At 37.5% G+C, this 18773-nt stretch overlaps 2 long non-coding RNA genes across 2 annotated transcripts in view; one reads left to right on the forward strand and one right to left on the reverse strand.

The window, feature by feature from the left end:
- Positions 1–2325: 2325 nt before the first annotated feature.
- LOC309475238 overlaps positions 2326–18773 on the reverse strand; it is a 39113-nt gene continuing 22665 nt past the window's right edge. Inside the window, exons 2-3 of the long non-coding RNA XR_014197560.1 lie at positions 2513–2553; positions 2326–2424 (exon numbers count right to left, since the gene is read on the reverse strand). This is a non-coding gene — a long non-coding RNA (uncharacterized lncRNA). The remainder of the gene's footprint in view (positions 2425–2512; positions 2554–18773) is intronic.
- LOC309475262 lies at positions 5662–18478 on the forward strand. The gene is made up of 2 exons (XR_014197590.1): positions 5662–5955; positions 16118–18478. It is a non-coding gene; the product is annotated as an uncharacterized lncRNA (long non-coding RNA).

Raw genomic sequence — 18773 nt, forward strand, 5'->3', positions numbered from 1 at the left:
GTGTTTGAAGGGTAATAAATCTGATTCCTATGGCAGAATGAGCTGCTTTTATAGGCAGACGCCCCACCCTTTTCGGCAGGCTCTGCACTCCCTCGGCGGCATGGCCCGCGATAGGCTCGCGCAGACCACTGCTTCGCCATAGGTCCGTGCAGCTCCCACTTATTAGCAGCAAATGAGCGCACTTAGATCATTTATCTGTTATATATCAGAGTGTCTGCATTGTGATCCACTGGTCCAAACATTAGTATAAAAAATATAATGACCAAACAAGCAATTCCTTCTGCACTGGTAAATAGAACAGATGCAGATTGAGAATAGTAAGGCAAGGCAAGTTTATTTATATAGCACATTTCATACACAATGGCAATTCAAAGTGCTTTACATAGAAGAAATTAAAATAATAAAAAGAAATAAGAATAATTAAAACAGTTTAGAAAAATAAAATAAAATACAGTACTTTTAAAAATTAAAAAAGAATATTTATTATAGATCTTTCCTTCAAAAGGATTCCCTAAAGACTTAAATCTTTCAACCTTCTTTTAACCTTCAATCTTCTTACGACTTCCATCTATCAACTTTCCTTTAACTTTCTTTTCTCCCTCATTTACTCACACGTTCTTTTCACTTTCTTTAGCACTTTAGCACTGCGTTCACATTCTTTCTCAGACGAAAACTTTAATATCGTCATTTAAATACTGTTCTACTTTCAAACCCACATTAATACACGTCACTTTCACATTATCACCTTCTGAGTGGGCATTTACAGTTACGGGCTAAATGCCCTGCTGACATAGGAGAAATTAAAATAATTAAAAGAAATAAGAATAATTAAAACAGTTTAGAAAAATAGAGTAAAATACAGTACAGTACAAACAGTCGGACGAACAGCGGCACAGTGCTCATTCAGTAAATGCACAGCTAAACAGAAGTGTTTTGAGTCTGGATTTGAATGTGACTACTGTAGGAGCACATCTGATCTCTTCTGGAAGCTGGTTCCAGCTGCGGCTGGCATAATAGCTAAAAGCAGACTCACCATGTTTAGAGTAAACCCTTGGTATTTCTAGCTGATATGATCCTAATGATCTGAGTGATCTGTTGGGTTTATATTCAGTGAGCATATCTGCAATGTATTGAGGTCCTAGGCCATTGAATGATTTATATACCAGTAATAATACTTTGAAATCAATCCTAAATCTAACTGGGAGCCAGTGTAAAGACCTGAGGACTGGTGTGATATGTTCATATTTTCTGGTTCTGCTCAGAATCCTAGCGGCAGCGTTCTGTATGAGCTGCAACTGTCTTATGGTCTTTTTGGGAAGGCCAGTGAGGAGTCCATTACAATAATCCACCCTGCTGGTGATGAAAGCATGCACAAGTTTCTCTAAGTCTTGTCTGGAAACAAAGCATCTAATTCTTGCAATATTTTTCAGATGATAGTATGCTGATTTAGTTATTGCTTTGACATGACTACTGAAACTAAGGTCTGACTCTAGTGTCACACCAAGATTCCTGACTTGATTTTTAGTTGTTTGACCCCTAGAGTGAAGGTATGCGTTCACCTTGAGAACTTCATCTTTGTTTCCAAACGCAATGACTTCAGTTTTGTCTTTGTTTAACTGAAGAAAGTTTTGACACATCCAACTGTTGACTTCATCAATGCATCGGCACAAGGAGTCAATGGGGCTCTAATCATTGGGCGATAGGGCTAAGTACAGCTGTGTGTCGTCTGCATAGCTGTGGTAAGCAATTTGGTTATTTCTCATTATTTGGCTCATTGGGGCTCATTAGTAATGTCAACAGCAAACACAACTGGTCACTGTCAATGTTATCCAATGTAAAAGGCACTCGAAGCAAAATTTAGATAAAGTGCAGAGTAAATCCCAATAGAACAGTTAGGAAAATCATAATCTTCTGTGATTGTGTTTTCATGGACGAGTTTCTCTGTTTCTGAGCTGGTTCTGCAGGCTTTTCTGTAAGAAAAACAATACAATGTAGAGAAAAGCAGTTCTATAAATTCATTAGTGTTGTATAGAGATAAAATGCTGCATTAATGCAGTGTGAAATTTAAAACTCTGTAATTTATCAAACAAGGATTTCATTTACCTTTGACAAAAAGCTGTAGCTTCTTTTTTGTGTTTGATTTTCGAATAAAACAAGTGTAGTTTCCAGCATGAATTAACTCCACATTTTTCAGCTTAATTGAATAGTTTCCTTTTACATACTCTGAAGAGAAACTTTCCGTTCGATCCTGGAATATTGTGTCCTGTTTTTCTAGTGAGAGTTGGTCATTTATAATATTTAACACTTTCTTGCTTACATTGTATCGCCAAAATACATCACTTTGTTTATTCTCATACAGACATGGCAAGGTGACGTTGTCTCCAACAACATGCACAAATGTGTTTGAGTCGTCCTGTAGAGACACTGGGGAAAATAGTAATATACGTTAGGAAGCAAACAACAAAAACTGAATACATATGAAATATCTTAACTGAGGTCTGTGAATACTAACCTTTGCCTGTCAGATGTAGAAGTAATACAATGAAGCAGCATCTGCAAAAATGAGTAAAAGCACAGTTAATATTGGTCTTTGATAAACAAAGGCTAGTTGAACCAACTATGATTCTTGTGCATATCCATTAACTAAGAATATTACTACTCAAGACAAGATTTCTGTTTCAGACAAACATTTCATTAACTGTTTCCATCCAAAGTTGCAAATTTAACTTTAGTGCACATCGCATAAAACACTTGCGAATAAGGTACCATTTTCATTCCAGATGTTCAAAACAACAAAATCCTCTCACTTTGTGGGAAATTGGTGCAAAATATCTGTAATAAAAATTGGGGAAGCCACTGACACTGTGGCTCTTTTTGTACATTTTAAATTAAAGACAAAACGCAATAAACACTGTCATTTTATTTTATCTAATTCAATTGAACACATACGTTTTTATGTGCATTTTTAGAATTGATGCGAAATCTTGGTGTTTCCATCCAGCGGTTATGCAATATCCCAAAATGTGATTAAAAATAGGTAAATGGAAACACAGCTAATGAGAATCATGTCCAGAGGAGTTCATGATTTCAAAGCCATACATCATCCTTGTAGTGAAGATCATATTACACACACTATTTTCAGCCTGGGGGTTTACTGCCCCAGACCAGCCCCATCTTGTTTCAACAGTAATACAGATATAGATAACAACTGACATACTAAACTTCTTAAGCAATCATTCTGCAATCAAACTTCTGTATCACTACTAGACCAGATGCATAGGCCTATGCGGATTTATTATTTTTCTCCGGGTATATGTGAGTGAGTGAGTGAGAGAGAGAGAGAGAGAGAGAGAGAGAGAGAGAGAGAGAGAGAGAGAGAGAGAGAGAGAGAGAGAGAGAGAGAGAGAGAGCTTTTTAAATCATAGTTAATACATAGCACAAGTAAATGATGCACTGCTTTAAATACAAAGTAAAGATAATTTACTCAGAATCATTAATTCGCCTCACTTCCAGTTGCCAATAGTTATTGGAAGCCTGAATAATTTCAACGAACCAGTTCACAAAATGATTCAGTGGTTATTTTACTCCATTGTGTAATGACGTCACTAGAATGTATTTCAACTCAGTGTCATGGTATGTTACGTTGAAATGGTCTAATAAAACTGCAAGTTAGAAAAAACTATGTTTTTGAACCTATACCTTTAGGTCCAAGATCACATAGTTGAGTGTTTTTGAATGCTTTTGTGTTGTTGTTTGGTTAAATAATTAGGCCAAAAGGGGGGAGTGACATTTTACCTTTGTGAGTAGGACTGCTTTCAGTTTGCTTTCTTGAGCTTCTGAGGATTATTAATATGTAAACACATGCAAAGTGTAGGCACATAGGCACAAAACAAAAACAAAAAAACAAAAAAAATCACAATGTCTAGGTATGCGAGTAGAGGTAGTGCTCAGGGACTGTAATCCAGTGTTTTGGATGCCAAGTCATATGGATATACGTTGTTTATAGTCTTTAATTTGTTGCTTGGCATTGATATTTAGTTTTACCTGGGTACGGTCCATTCTCTTTTTCTCATCCCTTCTCCATATTATTATTCTCCTCTAAAGCTTTCAGCAATTTATGCAAACAAAACAAAACATAACTTGGTATTGGTATCAATTTCAGTATCTGTCAGCACGTGAATCCACAAGAGGGCGCTGCTGTCCCAGCATGCAACAAGGCATGACATCTTCACACTCTATATAGGGTAAGGGAAGTGCTGGGCAATTACTGACAGACAACAGGATGGGTGATATCTGTAAAAAGATTAGGAGAACTTTAGCTGAAAGCTAGGGGAACATTCTGCAAACCTAAATATAGTGTTCTATTTCTGTCAAGCAAAATTTCCCGGCTAACCAAAAACAGATCTTAACCCTGTAGTCCACAGCACAGCGTTTCCCTCAGGCAACGGAAAGTTTTCATAAGCCCTATGTTCAGTACATGTTTCTTTAAATGATTGCATTTAGAAGGGTTGAAAAAGTATCAAAGGACAGTCTAATAAGGCTTGGGAGTCACTCAAGCACCATTTGGTCTTATTTCAGACCTCCTAAAACTAACAAATCTTATTTAAAGGGCAACTAAACCCCTGGTCAGAGCCTGACTCCATCCACTGGCAATATTTGAAAAATGCTAGAAAAGTGGGCAGACCCCAGCGGAGATAGAGGGGACGAACCGTGAGCGGGGCGTGCACCTGAGACCTGCTGTCAGACTCTCTAAAATGGAGAGTGACTCACAGGGTCGCAAGATGACGTAAAGTACATGCATCTGATGAGTTATATCGAGTTGATGTCAATAGCGCGCGCTCTCTATAGGCATTTTCATATTTTGCCGCTATGTGAAAAAATCCAGCAAAATGCGCCGGCGCGTTTGTCGACCCCAGAGGATTAACTTTAGCCTAACCATAAATTGTGATTAAAATATATATGATCACTCACATCAAGACGCCGCTGCGGTGGTGGAGTCCATGCAGGAGGAGCAGCTTTTGGCACTGCGTCGCTTTTCAGCGCGAGCTGTGTGGAGAAGCCCATTTCCACCTCTATTGCGTTTCAAAAGCAATTCCGCGTAAAATGCAGGTTTCACACTCACGGTCTTCCAGGCCAAGAACATGCAACCACTGGCGCTTAATTTCCAAGTCTGCTGGAAAGCTATGCAGTCCAGCAGTGCTGTTGCAACCAGCAACACTACACCTACGTACCCTCCTGACCACTGTACTAAATACAGATAAATCTAGCTCATACCAAGGGCGTGGTGAGCTCGTACCAGGGGCGTGGTGAGCTGGAACCTGCTTACGTTACGTAGTACCGCTTACGTCACGTAGTACCGCTAACATCCAATAGGAAAATTCAACTGCAGTAGCCACCGTTCAACCTGAAGAGGGCAGCACCATATATTGTAGAATTAAAACACTTAATACCCAAATGTCAAAAAAGTTACTTGAATCAATGAACAGCATTAATAAAGCCCCATTCTTACAGATCATTAACTAAAAAAAGTTGGTTTAGGGTTTAGTTACCCTTTAAAAAGTATAGTTTTTTGACAAAAAAAAAGAAAAAAAGAGACTAACAGGCAATTTAATTATATTTTTTTAAATATCTAATTATCTTTGACATTCTTCATGAGGGGTAGTAGCCCTTCGTTAATAACTATCCATTCTAAATAGTATTTATTACTATTTAAAATAAGTGTGTTCCAAAGCATAGTATGTTGAAAAAAGTATGCCACAAGTCCCCGGATGGTCTACTATTTCCGGTGGATTTTTGAAGTGTGGATTGTGCTCATTATAACAGCTAATATTACCCACAACCCATTGCACTTTGGAGGACGATCCAATTCAGAACTACAATCAAGAATAAAGTTTGCTCAGAAAACTACAAAACATGGCCGATGTGCGCTACCGACGGTTAAGTAGAGTAGCTTAAGTAAAAGTAGCTTTCCCTATCCGATATTTTTTTTTCCCGTTAAAAAAAAAAAATCCGTAAACACGGCGTCGTCTCAAGAAATATCTGCGTACACACGAAACCACTGAAACCGACTCAAAACGATGTAGTATACATGCCAGACCAGTATGTGGCGCTGTAATTCTGCCACAGACATACACTAAAAACGGAGAAGAAGACTTGGAGCTCGCGCATAAACCTTGCGCGCTGTATACAACAATAATATTAGGCACAGTAGCTTCTTTTTTTCTTTTCTTTTTTCTTTTTTAAACAAGAACTTTGTTGAACAATATGAAAAACCATAAATGTAGTTGCTGTGACTTAACGGTGTCTGACTAGTTGATCATCGTTTCACAAAATGTACGGATTGGCCGTACACACGAAAACGCAAGGGCGGCGTTTTCAGATTTATCCACCTTGGGACCCGGTTTAAAAAAATAGCGGTTTCAGTCTCCGAAAACGCCTGATCCGTGTGGACGAAACGCCAATACGATAAAAAATTTATACGTATACAGCGAAACGCGTCTCCGTGTGGACAGGCCCTTAAGCTGATAAAAAATATTTAATTAATGTTATTCGTGTTATATTTCATCTGTAACAACAATGTGGTCTTTTATAAAAATCTGTTTGGCCATTAACTTTTAAATGAGTCTCTGCATGAAAGACCCGTGACTGGCCGATCAACGTGCTACTGCATTTCTTTGTTGAGATTATCATGTATTGTGAAAAGTATAAAGATGATAAAGAAAAGTTATTAGAAGAGGTTCAGAGTAAAGAAGAGATTGATATTAGTTTGAGATACATATTAAACCAAGAACAGAGACATAACAGAGCAGCTTGATTTAAATATTCGGAGAACACAGGTTTAATAGGATATGAGGGCTATTTTGTTTGTTTGTTTTTTTTAGCCAGAGGAGCTGAACATACATTGTAGCAAAGGCTTTCATTAAGCGGGGGAGGATGGGGGGTGTTAGAGCCCGTGGCTGCGTCTGAAAACTGATAAATGCTGCCTTTAGAGGACGCATTCCAAGGTTGTGAGGCATCAAGGCACATCTGAATGCAATGTTAGTTTCACTCCCTGTCTCCTGAGATCCCTTAATTTGATCGGTTTTCGAAGGCAGCAGATTTATCCTTTGCTGCCTTTGATATACCACAATCCTGTGCTTTCCATTCTGTGACAGTTGAGCTAGAAAAATAAAGATGCCATCAAAAAGTTGCGGCTGATGGTCTGTTTGTGTGTAAATGTACATTTTTAATCAACATTTTCCACTTATGTCATTTCTGGCGAGAAATCACTATTGCAGTCATTAAATCGTTTTCACCAAAGCTCACTTTATTTTGCTGTAGATCATTAAATCGTAACACTGCCTCAGAAGTTTGTCTGAAATCAGTTTTGTGAGGAACCTTCGTGCGCAAAAGCTGCCTACAAAGTCATAGCCTGATAGGGCAGCGAGGCAACAAGTCACTGCCTATGCTTTCGGACGCAGTGTCTGGATCGAGTTCGCAGTAGGTGGCGGTAATGAGTGAACCACCAAAAAACGGGAAGGAGGAGCAGAAGAAGCGCAACGGCTAATGCTAACCATAGATATCCATATAAGGCTAGATGTCTTAAGGCGGAGTCTCGAACGGCATCAGCGGCGGCCATCTGGTCACAGGGAAATTTTCTGGCGAGCTCTGTGGTATCTGAAGTAAGGTGAGTGATCAGCACAAACACAAATTATCTTATCTCGCTGAAATCTTGACGGATTTACAAACGGTTTGGTTTCTTATTGACGTGGCTATAATTCTAAACGCTGGAACATGTTGAAATTGCAGATTTTCTTAATTATTCATATGTATGCAGTGTCATCATAACTACATCTCTGATGTTTATAACAAACCAAAACGTTTGAAAATCGGTAGAAAATTGAGCAAGTTATGGTTATTTAAAAGTACATGGACCATTAAAACACAATGTTACGAGTGAGCGAGCTCCCTGTGGCAAGATGGCCGCCGTGTGCGGACGTCGACCTCCATTGGCCAGCAGCACGGACGAGACATCTAGCCTTTATTATATGATATCTATGATGCTAACGCTGTGGCTGTGTTGGTACACAGGAAATTAGACCAGAGGCATTTTTTTTTTATTTTTTTTTTATGGATGTAAATGGAGATGCTTTTTGAGCCTAGCATGCATTGTACTCTGTTAGTTTCTGGAAGCTGTTCTCAAATGTGCAGCACACAGATAAACATTGGGATTATAATGTTACGGTAAACTAGGGTAAAATAAATTGTAACCACAATTTTAACCAGTTCGTCAGCCTTTGGAAGGTCAAACAACTAAGTTGTGGAAAAAACAGTGTCTCTTTGACATAGCAGCAGCTCAACCAGGCCTTTTTATGCATATTCTGTGGGCGGGGATTATTTAAATGAGTAACATTATGACTTCATAAAGCCCGGGAAAAAATTGTGTTGTAGTCAGAACGAGCCGTTCGTTCGGTCTGGTCTTTGAGCTTTGTAACCTTGGAGATCTTTTTTATGCTCAAACAGCAACATTTACATTAAATAAAGTTGAAAAACTGGGAAAGCATAATAAGACCACTTTAATGAATTGAATGCCTGTCCGCTAATCTTCAACATGTTTTATGCTAGACAATCCTTTTTGTTGGGAACGATCTGTAGATTTAATGAATAAAGAGTAAATCAAATTATTTTATTTTTTTTATAATTGTGTCATATTGTATGTTGTTTAATGAAAATAAAAATGAAGTGTTCTTTCTATCGCTGCCTGGTTAATCTTGTATTGTAATGATTTATGACTGCTGTGTGACTATTGATGATGGTATATTGCTTTTTAATGAATGAAGGTAAAAAAATTATTAAATATGTATTAAATTCCAATTAGGTTTTTAGCATTTAGTGCAACTAAAAAGGTCCCATTGTCCGGTAAGGTCCGGTTGGGGAGTTAGGGATCTGCTCGGCGATCTCATATCACATAATCTTATTTCACTGGTTAAGGTTAGGTTCAGGTGTAGGGAAGGTTTAGGGGTTCGAATTTGTTCTAAAATAGCAACACGCATCATAATCTGAAAACCATGTCCACTATACATAAAAAGTATCATATCGACCCCTAATAACAAGCGTTTAAGGACACAAAAGTGGATACAGGCTGGAACGAATGGGTAAATTGTGGGATCCTGACACTCAGTATGCACTAAAATACACTACTTGTGCAGTAAACATTTTGTCACTGTTAAGTCAAATATCCAAAAGTCAGTTTTATATATTATATTTCTGTAAGCTAAGCTATCCTTAGCCCTAGGCTGTCACCGATTACGTTCCCCTCCAGTGGGCATAGTTCTCAGAGTAATATGACACGTTTTGTCTCCTTAAGGACAAGATCTCTTCATGTATGGGGCAGTCATGGCCTAGTGGTTAGGGAGTTGGACTGGTAACCCAAAGGTTGCTGGTTTGATTCCAGAACCGGTGGGAAATGACTGAGGTGCCCTTGAGCAAGGCACCTAACCCCTAATCGCTCCCCGGGCGCCACACAAAGGCTGCCCGCTGCTCTGGGTGTGTGTATCCACGTTTGCAGTGTGTGTGTGTTAACTACTCACTACTCTGCTCCTAATGTGTGTGCATTAACTTGGATGGGTTAAATGCAGAGGTCAAATTCCAAGTATGGGTTACCATACTTGGCCGTCATGTGTCACTTTCACTTTCACTTAAATGCTTGTTTTTTGGGGTCGACAGCTTAAAAAATGTATTTCTGGGTTTTAAGCTTGTTTGCTGTACACCATGTCACATAGCAGCTTTTAGACATTGTTTTGTTTTTGTTATAAGTCAGAAATTATAAGGAGGCAGCTTCTAACAATGCAACGGCCATCCTTAAAAATATTTTGGTTTGCAGTAACAGCAAAAAAAAAAAAAAAAAAAAAAAAGGGTCTATATTTTTTTGTGTGTGCAAGATTCAATGTAAAAAATTTAAATAAAATAAAAGTAAAATTTTGTTCATGGCGATTACGAATTTAAACACATTTGCATATCGTGACGTCACTGACAGTTTTTACAGAACTTTCGTGCCAAGTTAAAGCGGTTAAAGATTAAAGTTAAAGATTTTGACAAGAAAAAAAATAGTTTTATTAAATAACATTTGAAAAACCTGTATAAACTGAACACCAAAGAACAATAGGCTATTAACTATTGAGCGGTGGTGACGCGTTCATGTAACATGTGACGCCACGTCACGGGGTGGGGCCACGCACCTAAAAGCTGTCACAAAGAACCAGCAAAAGTAATGATTATGAATATGTCAAATATAGCAAGGAGACTTTTCAATTGTTTATTTCAAGTGTTTTCTGTGTCAGTGTCGGCTGCAAAGATGAAGCTGACGATGCTGAGTCGCGTATAATCAACATAGATGATTTTCATATAATCAACATAGATTAAATAAATAAATAAATAAATAAATATATATATTTTTTTATTTTTTATTATTTAAACAAATATTAAACTAAATCGTTTTATTTAATGACTAGACTAAAACACATAGGCCTATTAGCCTACAGTAGGCCTACAGAGAAATGTAATGTCGGAGCGGGATTTGAGCGAACGCCGTCTTACGGAGAATGTGAGGGGAGAGGTACGCTACGATTTTCGAACAATCATCAAATATTATATTGCTTGATATGCCAATCCTTAACATTTTGTGTTTTAAATGCCTGTTTGAGGTCTCTGTGAAAGTTTTAAAGCAGTCTTTTAGTGCTGCTATCAGAGCGCTCACGTCCGTAACATTGTTTTTTCCTCATAAATGCGAACACGAAAAATAAAATAAAATGAATATTTTATGTTCTGTGGAAAGCCAGCCCTTCTTCATCCGGTGGTTATATTACTTTTGGTTTGCGCAGTGTAAATGACAGAATTACAAAAAAATATTTTGCCACCTAAAAGTTAAAGATTGTTTGTGTCACGTCGGTAACGCATGCGTATTTCCCTCATATTAAATATAAAACGCATGTGTAGACTGATATTTTTCTAATGTCTGGACTCCTTTATTAAGAAAGAATGGATATATAAACAGACATTTCAATATATTGGTATTAAATGCATTTTCTGAGAATTTATATTTCATGTTGTGACTGCAAATGTCACGTCCATAACGCTGGAATTGCCCAATAGTAATTTAAATATGTGGTAGCATTGGATCTGGACGGGAAGGATAACTCTGGGAGTTGGAAGGGGTACGCGTGTCGCGATTCTGCCTTCTCACACCGCGACACATGTTCGTGGATCTGAGTGTCGCGATTTCGGTTTCATTTCGCAAATCGTTACAGCCTAATAATCCGATTACGCCAAGGGTTTTTATTTAAAAGAAAGAACATAGCCTACGTTTGTATGTAGGCCTATAGGCAATTTATATTCATATTACTTACTAAAATATAATTAATATTATTTTATTGCATTTGTAGCCTATTAGTTGTTCAAAGAGTAAAAAAAATTAAAAAAAATATGCAAGTTTACAACCGGCAAGTAGGTCGGACTAAAAGGAAAAAAATAATAATAATTGGGTCGGTCCTAAATTGACAGGGTCGGTCGGGTTACGGCAAACAACAATATTTTTAAGGATGGCCAAAGTCAATGGAGACGGTTGGATTGTTTTTTGGAGCTCGCGAGTCCCACCCCGTTGTGGAGTTTCCCAACCCCATTTGGGAATCTCCAGGCTGCAGCCAGTCACACCCTTCTCCAATCATAAGACAATCTCTGGTAGTGATATAAATAAATCACGTGACTGGAAAGAAAAGTTTCTTATTTTCACGAAATGTGCGCTTCATGAGAATTGCGCTGATAGCCTAACTTACTCTCGATACGCGATTTGAAGCTTCAGTGTCATCTAACATCACTTTTATGAACACATTACAATTTATAGTTGATTCAGTTTAAATAGAGGTCTGTGTTTTCGTTGAATATTTTGGTGGAGCTTTGCTCGATCCTGCCCTTACAGACGAGTTGCGGCTGTTTTTTTACTGTTAGTAAATCTGCTTAAAAAAATCTGTATTATAAAAACCGCTAGTCTATATAAATAATTGTGACATGATCATGATTGGCATCGGCAATCTCACCAATCGTTAAGGCCGAACTTCAAAGTTCGAACACACCTAATCGTACTCAAAAACTGTGCACGTTATAAACACGTGTGTCGTGACTCGTGACATGGCATCGTCAAAGCACAAACATACCTTAGTGCCATGGTAAACATAACGGCCGATCGCCAACAATGATCAGCACGTCTTCACGTTTCTCTTCCTGTTTTCCAAATGTTTATTTCTTTATGGCTGCGCTCCACTCCAAATTCGTATGCCCTCCTCCCTACGTCTCCTGCCCTGTACCCAATGCATAAATCACGGCATGGCAATAGCATGCACTTTCCATCTTTTTCTTCTTCTTTTGTTTTAATGGTGATCGGCATCCAAAAGGTGCACCGCCACCTACTGTACTGGAGTGTGGGCCTGCGTCAACTTCCTCCCAAGTAAAAAAATGTTCCTTAAATTCTGTTAATTAATCCAGTTCTTCTCAAGTAATTTATTAAACTTTCATTATTATCCCAATTAAGAATGTCTTTAACGTTAACTTTCATTGTACCTTTCTTCCTAATTTCTTCCTTTAATATTTCCCTTTCCGTGAGGTACTTTTGGCAGTGACTTAATATATGTTCAACCGATTCCTCATCTTGACAATGTTCACATAAGCCATTATGATGTTTCCCTATTATATGTAATGTTTTATTTAATCCTGTGTGTCCCATTCTCAACCGTGTGATTATACCCTCTATTTTATTATTTCCTTTACATACCCTCCTACTTTCTTCTGTATTTTATAATAATGTACCTGTCACTGCCCTATCCCAAATATGTTGCCATTCCTTTATTATACTATTCTTAATTATTACTGTGCTTCCGATTTACTATAGGATTTCCATAACTAGGCTACATCTATCTTACATGCTTCGTTAGCTATAAAATGTCAGCCGTTTCATTTCCTTTTAACTCCTGTATGTCCTGGAATCCACATGAATGCTATAGTCACAATCATTCGCTGAAGTCTAAATAAGATTTCATATATTTCAGTCCTGTCTGACATTGACATTGTCTTCATTGAAATCAATGCTGAACTGGAATCTGAACATATTCTGCATACCATTTTCCTCTATCCAGTTCAGAGCAGCTGTTATAGCCATCAACTCTACTGTATATATTGCCAGGTGATCTGTAGTTCTTATCTTCATTGAAATGGCTAATTCTGGTATAAACACACCAAAACCAGTCTTTCCTGTATCTAAATTCTCGGAGCCATCTGTGTAAAATGTAGTATAATCATTATGGATTGTAATAATTCTATCTTCTGTTATTCCTGACATTCCTACTTCCAAGACTCTTCCAAAAATAACTGATCAAAAATAAAATACTGATCGAATCAACATAAATGTTTCTTAGTCCACTTCTGCTTGCTCCCCATTCAGTTCCAGTTAAACATCTCATTACATTTAGTATCTTTTTGCATTTGTTGATTGTCTTATTAATATGCTTTTTCACGTTAATCTTGTATCAAGCCAGATCCACAAATCTTAAACGATTTTACTTGTTCCAGCCTCTGTCCATACATCTTCATTTCTATATCATTTATCTTTCTTCAAGTAAACAATACAGTTTTTGTCTTTCCAACCGATCATTTAAAACCCCATGATTATGACCATTGTTTGAATTTATAGCTTCTTGCATCCTTTGCTTAACATCAACATTCCTTCCTCTCTTACAAATCGCTCCATCATCTGCACCCAATGTCTTCTTGCATATTAGAAAAGATATCATCAATCATTATTGAAAAGAGAATTGGACTTATTACGCTCCCTTGCGGAGTTCGATTTTCCACCACATTTCTTTCTGACAATACTGAACCAATTCTAACTAGAATACAGTAGCACTCCCAAATAAAAAAGTATTTAACCCAGTTAAACATCCTTCCTGTGATTCCTAAATTATTTAATTTAATCATTACACCTTCCTTCCTTCCATACCATATCATATGCTTTTTCTATAGCAACAAATACTGCCAGTACTATCTCCTTATTAACCTGTGCCTTTCTAATTTCTTTCTAGACAAACTATAGGTTCCATAGTACTCCTTCCTCCTTCCTTTCCCCTCCCCACAATGTGCTATGTGCATTAAAATCTCCACATATAATCACCCTGCGTCCATTAATCTCTCTAATCTCTCTCATTTTACCAATATCCATTTTTTAACAAAGATTATAATAATTAACTATTACCAGTTCTACTTCTTTAATCCATGCTGCCATCACTATGTACTACTGATCACTTCCTTTTTCTATTTCTCTGAAAGATAGGTCTTCTTTAATAAATGTTATACATCCCCCTTCTATACCTTCTTCCCTACTTCTAATACTTATATCCTGCTATCTTTAAATCCAAATTTATTCTAAACCATGTCTCTTGAATGCATATGACATCAAGCTTATTTGTTAAATCCTCAATACATTTTTTAAACTCCTGTCGATTCGCCAAAAGGCTCCTAGCATTCAATTGCAAAATAATTTCTATAGTTATTTACCCACTCTAAGTATTATCTTGACTTGCTTGTGCATTCAAATCGTTTCTCACCTCCTCCCAAGTTATCCCACTAACATCAAGATGATGTGCAGAAGCCTTTACAATTACCTGGGTTCTCTCTGTTTTTGACTCGATTTCCATTGTCACGTTTATCACTCCTGCAATGAATGTTACCAACTTTTTTACTTCCACCAACATTTTCTCCTCAACTGATTCTTCTTGCACTTCCATAGCTTGTCTAGTCATTCTGGATCTTCCCTCAATTCCTTCTTTCCTCACTGCTTCATGTGATCTTATTTTGTGTCTTTATTTGCTGAATTTCTGTCTCTCTTCATCACTGCACACCCTCCAAATGCCACACTATGATTCCCCCCACAGTTGCAGCCCTTAAGCTGTGCACTACGATTACATTCCTCAAATCCATGATTCTCCCCACATCTTTTCTTTCCTTTACATATTTTGGCCACATGACCAAATCTTTGACAGTTATTTGACAGGTATCCTAGCGTTACTTTCATTGGAAGTATCTCATCATCAAAAACGATCGCAATGCCCTCACTGTCACTCTTTGTTCCATCTCTGACTGTTTCCAATCATCTTACCTCTTTGATCCTTCCCCCTCGTAAATTTAACTTTAGATCCTCCATATTTACATTGATTGGCACACCCCAGATTACTCCTTTACTCCAATCACTTCCAATCCCAATATTGCTCATATTTATCACTTTGTATTTGTATCTCCTTGATTTTACTTGCTCTTTCTCTCTGTTCCTCACTTATACACACAATCAGTAGGTTTCAGTCTCTCACCTAAGCCATACAAATTTCTCCCACTTGGTTATTTAATATTGTTAGTTTAATTGGATTCATTGATGACAAACCAATTGCCTTCCCCAAACCTAAGCATGATATTGTATGGTATTGTTTCCTGCAGTAGCTATTTCCTCCTGTCCCGCTTGTTTCATTAGAGCTCCTAACTTTTTTAGGAGGTGGGATATGGAGGACACATTACATTATAGCATTTGTATTAATGCACTGATTGGCTATTATCTATAAGCAGACAGTGTCAATCAATGCATTGGAGAAAACCGCGACCATAAATTGGAACATATAGAAACAAAGTTGCTTATCATATTTTCCTAACAAGCGTCCAATTAAATAAGCCCAAACCACTCCAACCCGCGACCCATGATTTTAACGTGACTTGCCCAGAAAAAGAAAGCATGTTATAAGCGGACTTGGGAACTGGCACGTGTCTGATAAGTCTCAATGTCCACACTATCATCCCAAACAGTATGCGAGATTAAAATAAGTGTGTCCCAAAGTATGTTGAAAAGAGTATGTCAAAGGTCTACAGATGGTCTACTGTTTCCGGTGGATTTTCGAAGTGTGGATCCATGCACTATAACAGCTTACATTGCCCACAACCCATTGCGCTTTGGAGGAGGATCCAACTCAGAACTACAAACACGAATAAAGTGTTCAGAAAACTACAAAACATGGCCGATGTGCGCTACCGACGGTTTAGTAGAGAGGTTTAGATAAAGGGGTTTGAGTGACTAATAATCAACATTTAAGCTGCTAAAAATATTTATGTAATGTTATCCTTGTTGTATTTCATCTACAACAACAACAACGTTAACTTTTATAAGGATCCGTTATTTGGCCATTAACTTTTAAATGATCGTTGTGCATGAATATGAGGAGAGTCTCCGCATTAAAGACCTTTTAGGGCGTAGCATAAGTAGGCAAATTGAGACGCAGCACATTTGTCGTTTTAGGTTTTAGAAGGTTTCAGACCTCTTTGCGGTCAATATGCACATTTTTGATTTATCTATCTATCCATTTGCACTGTAATCTGAAATGATATAGGCGTTTTGGACATGAATTTGCGTTTGGGACATGTCCCCACCACTTTTTGCCAGGGTCGATATTGTCCCCACCACTTTTTGAAACATCTTGTGGCACTGATGTAGCCTACCTAATACAAATAAATAAAACATCTCCAGTTATCTAGCAGAGTTAGTTAGTTCGTTTGTAAGAGGCGATCTAGTGCTGAAATTGGTTTTTTTTTTTTAATTAAGCTGAACGCTCGTTGCCGCTGCGATCACTGGCGCAGATACAGTGTTCTCTTGTGGCTCGCGCACACTCTTCACACGGACATGCGCTTCAGCCTTTGCGGAGACTCTCTATTCGTTCTGGTGAAATCACAAAACGCACACAAACGTGTCCCTGCTTGATACAACCACGATGAGTGCGGATTAGAACCCAGAACCTCTGGCACGCTTGGCAAAAGTTCAACCAGACCATTAAAGAACACTATAGGAATTATTGTGGATCTATGGATTTATTCACATGAAAAATCGCGGCACTAACGATATTAGTAGGCTCGATCTCATTCAATAACAAATTAAACCAAATGTAGCCTACTATTGAAAACGATTTCTGGAAAATTGTTATTGTACATATTGTATCTAATTTTGCATTGTATTAGCATTGCTTACGTTGCCCGAGAGCCCACTACTGGCGGAACTCGTGCATAAGGCTTAAATGGAATGCAATATAAGCCCTTGATCCCCATACACAAAAGAAATATATTTGAAATATATTTTCAGAATATATTTTGGAATATATGCAAATATTTGAAATTGGCCCAATACATATATTTCACACTTAACATCATATATTTTTGTTATATTTCAGAATATATTTCAATGTATTTGGAATATATGCCACATATATTTTTGACACTTTTGGGGACCCATACAGAAAAAAATACATTGAAATATATTCTGAAATATAACAAAAAAAATATGATGATAAGTGTGAAATATATTTATTGGGCCAATTTCAAATATTTGCATATATTCCAAAATATATTCTGAAAATATATTTCAAATATATTTATTTTGTGTATGGCCGGGTCACTTGGAATTCAGTGGAGCTGATTTATTATTTAAATCCCTTTTTTTAACTTATGAATTTGTTTTATTCATCATTCTATATGTTTATAAGTTGTTGGAGAAAACGCAATGCTATAGATAGCCTACATGAGCTGTTGGATTTATTTTTTATTTTTTATTACAAATACACAAAAACAAATACACAAAAAATATATATCAATAGTAAACTTTGACTGTGAACATAGGGTAGCTACAAGTATTATGCGATTAAATATCAACATAATTATATTCTGCTATTAATTTAAAAAATGATTCATATCTCATACACTACGGTTCAGCGCGATATGTGACGTCACAATCAAGTTGAATTGTGGGATACAGAGCTGCTTGAAGTGTGCATCAGAGTAGACTCGCTCCCTCGCGAGGGGTCGAGGAGGGTCTGTCCATAAACTTCCCTCGGCCACTTCACGAAGTGGAATTTACTTCTCCCGAGGGGAAGTGCTTAGGGAAGTTCGCGAGTGCGTGTCTAAAAGTGAAGTGGAACGCAGCCCATGTCGGTTCTTTTGAATCACTCAGTAACATCGACACACCGACACGACATGAAACGAGATCCGGAAAAAATATATCTTCCGGTCTATAGCCAACTATCGCTTTATTTCAGTGTGGTTGAGCGTGTATTTGACATGGATGATAAAATTAGATAGTGGCGTACGTTATTTAACCTAAAATAATTGTTGAATAATTCTGAACCGATTCTTACAAACGAACCGTTTAAAAGAACCGGATCGCATAAATGAACTGGACTTTTCATTCCATCCCTACCACGCACCGCCCTTTCGTGACTCAGACAGTAAACAACAGGGCTGTACACCCGAGCTCCGAATTACATGGTTGGTTCCCTACGCAGTTTCCATTTCTTGAGCACAGGATATCAGTTGAAGTTTGACCATACAAAATGCATACGGACACGTTTCGGAGCTGACACATGACAATTTGTTTGTTTTTTAAAACGCTCATCATATGCAGTGTGGTTTTATAAATTTAAGCAAACACATTTCAACAATCTCTTTATTCTATCACGGTATCTATCACTTTATATCACGGTAGTTTCGTAAAGTGTGTCAGATACTTTGTGGTAAGCTAATAGCATCCAAATTCAGGAAATAATAATATACCTTTCCCAAAAAAACTATCAGGCACAAGTTTTCAAAATTCCTACTACTGAATATAACATTGGCTCCCTCTGCTGGTTGCACTTAGCAAAAAGGAGACAGAAGCCTTCATGCAGAAATTA

The sequence above is a fragment of the Leuciscus leuciscus genome, assembly GCF_965113295.1.
Source record: "Leuciscus leuciscus genome assembly, chromosome: 15".
NCBI lineage: Eukaryota > Metazoa > Chordata > Actinopteri > Cypriniformes > Leuciscidae > Leuciscus > Leuciscus leuciscus.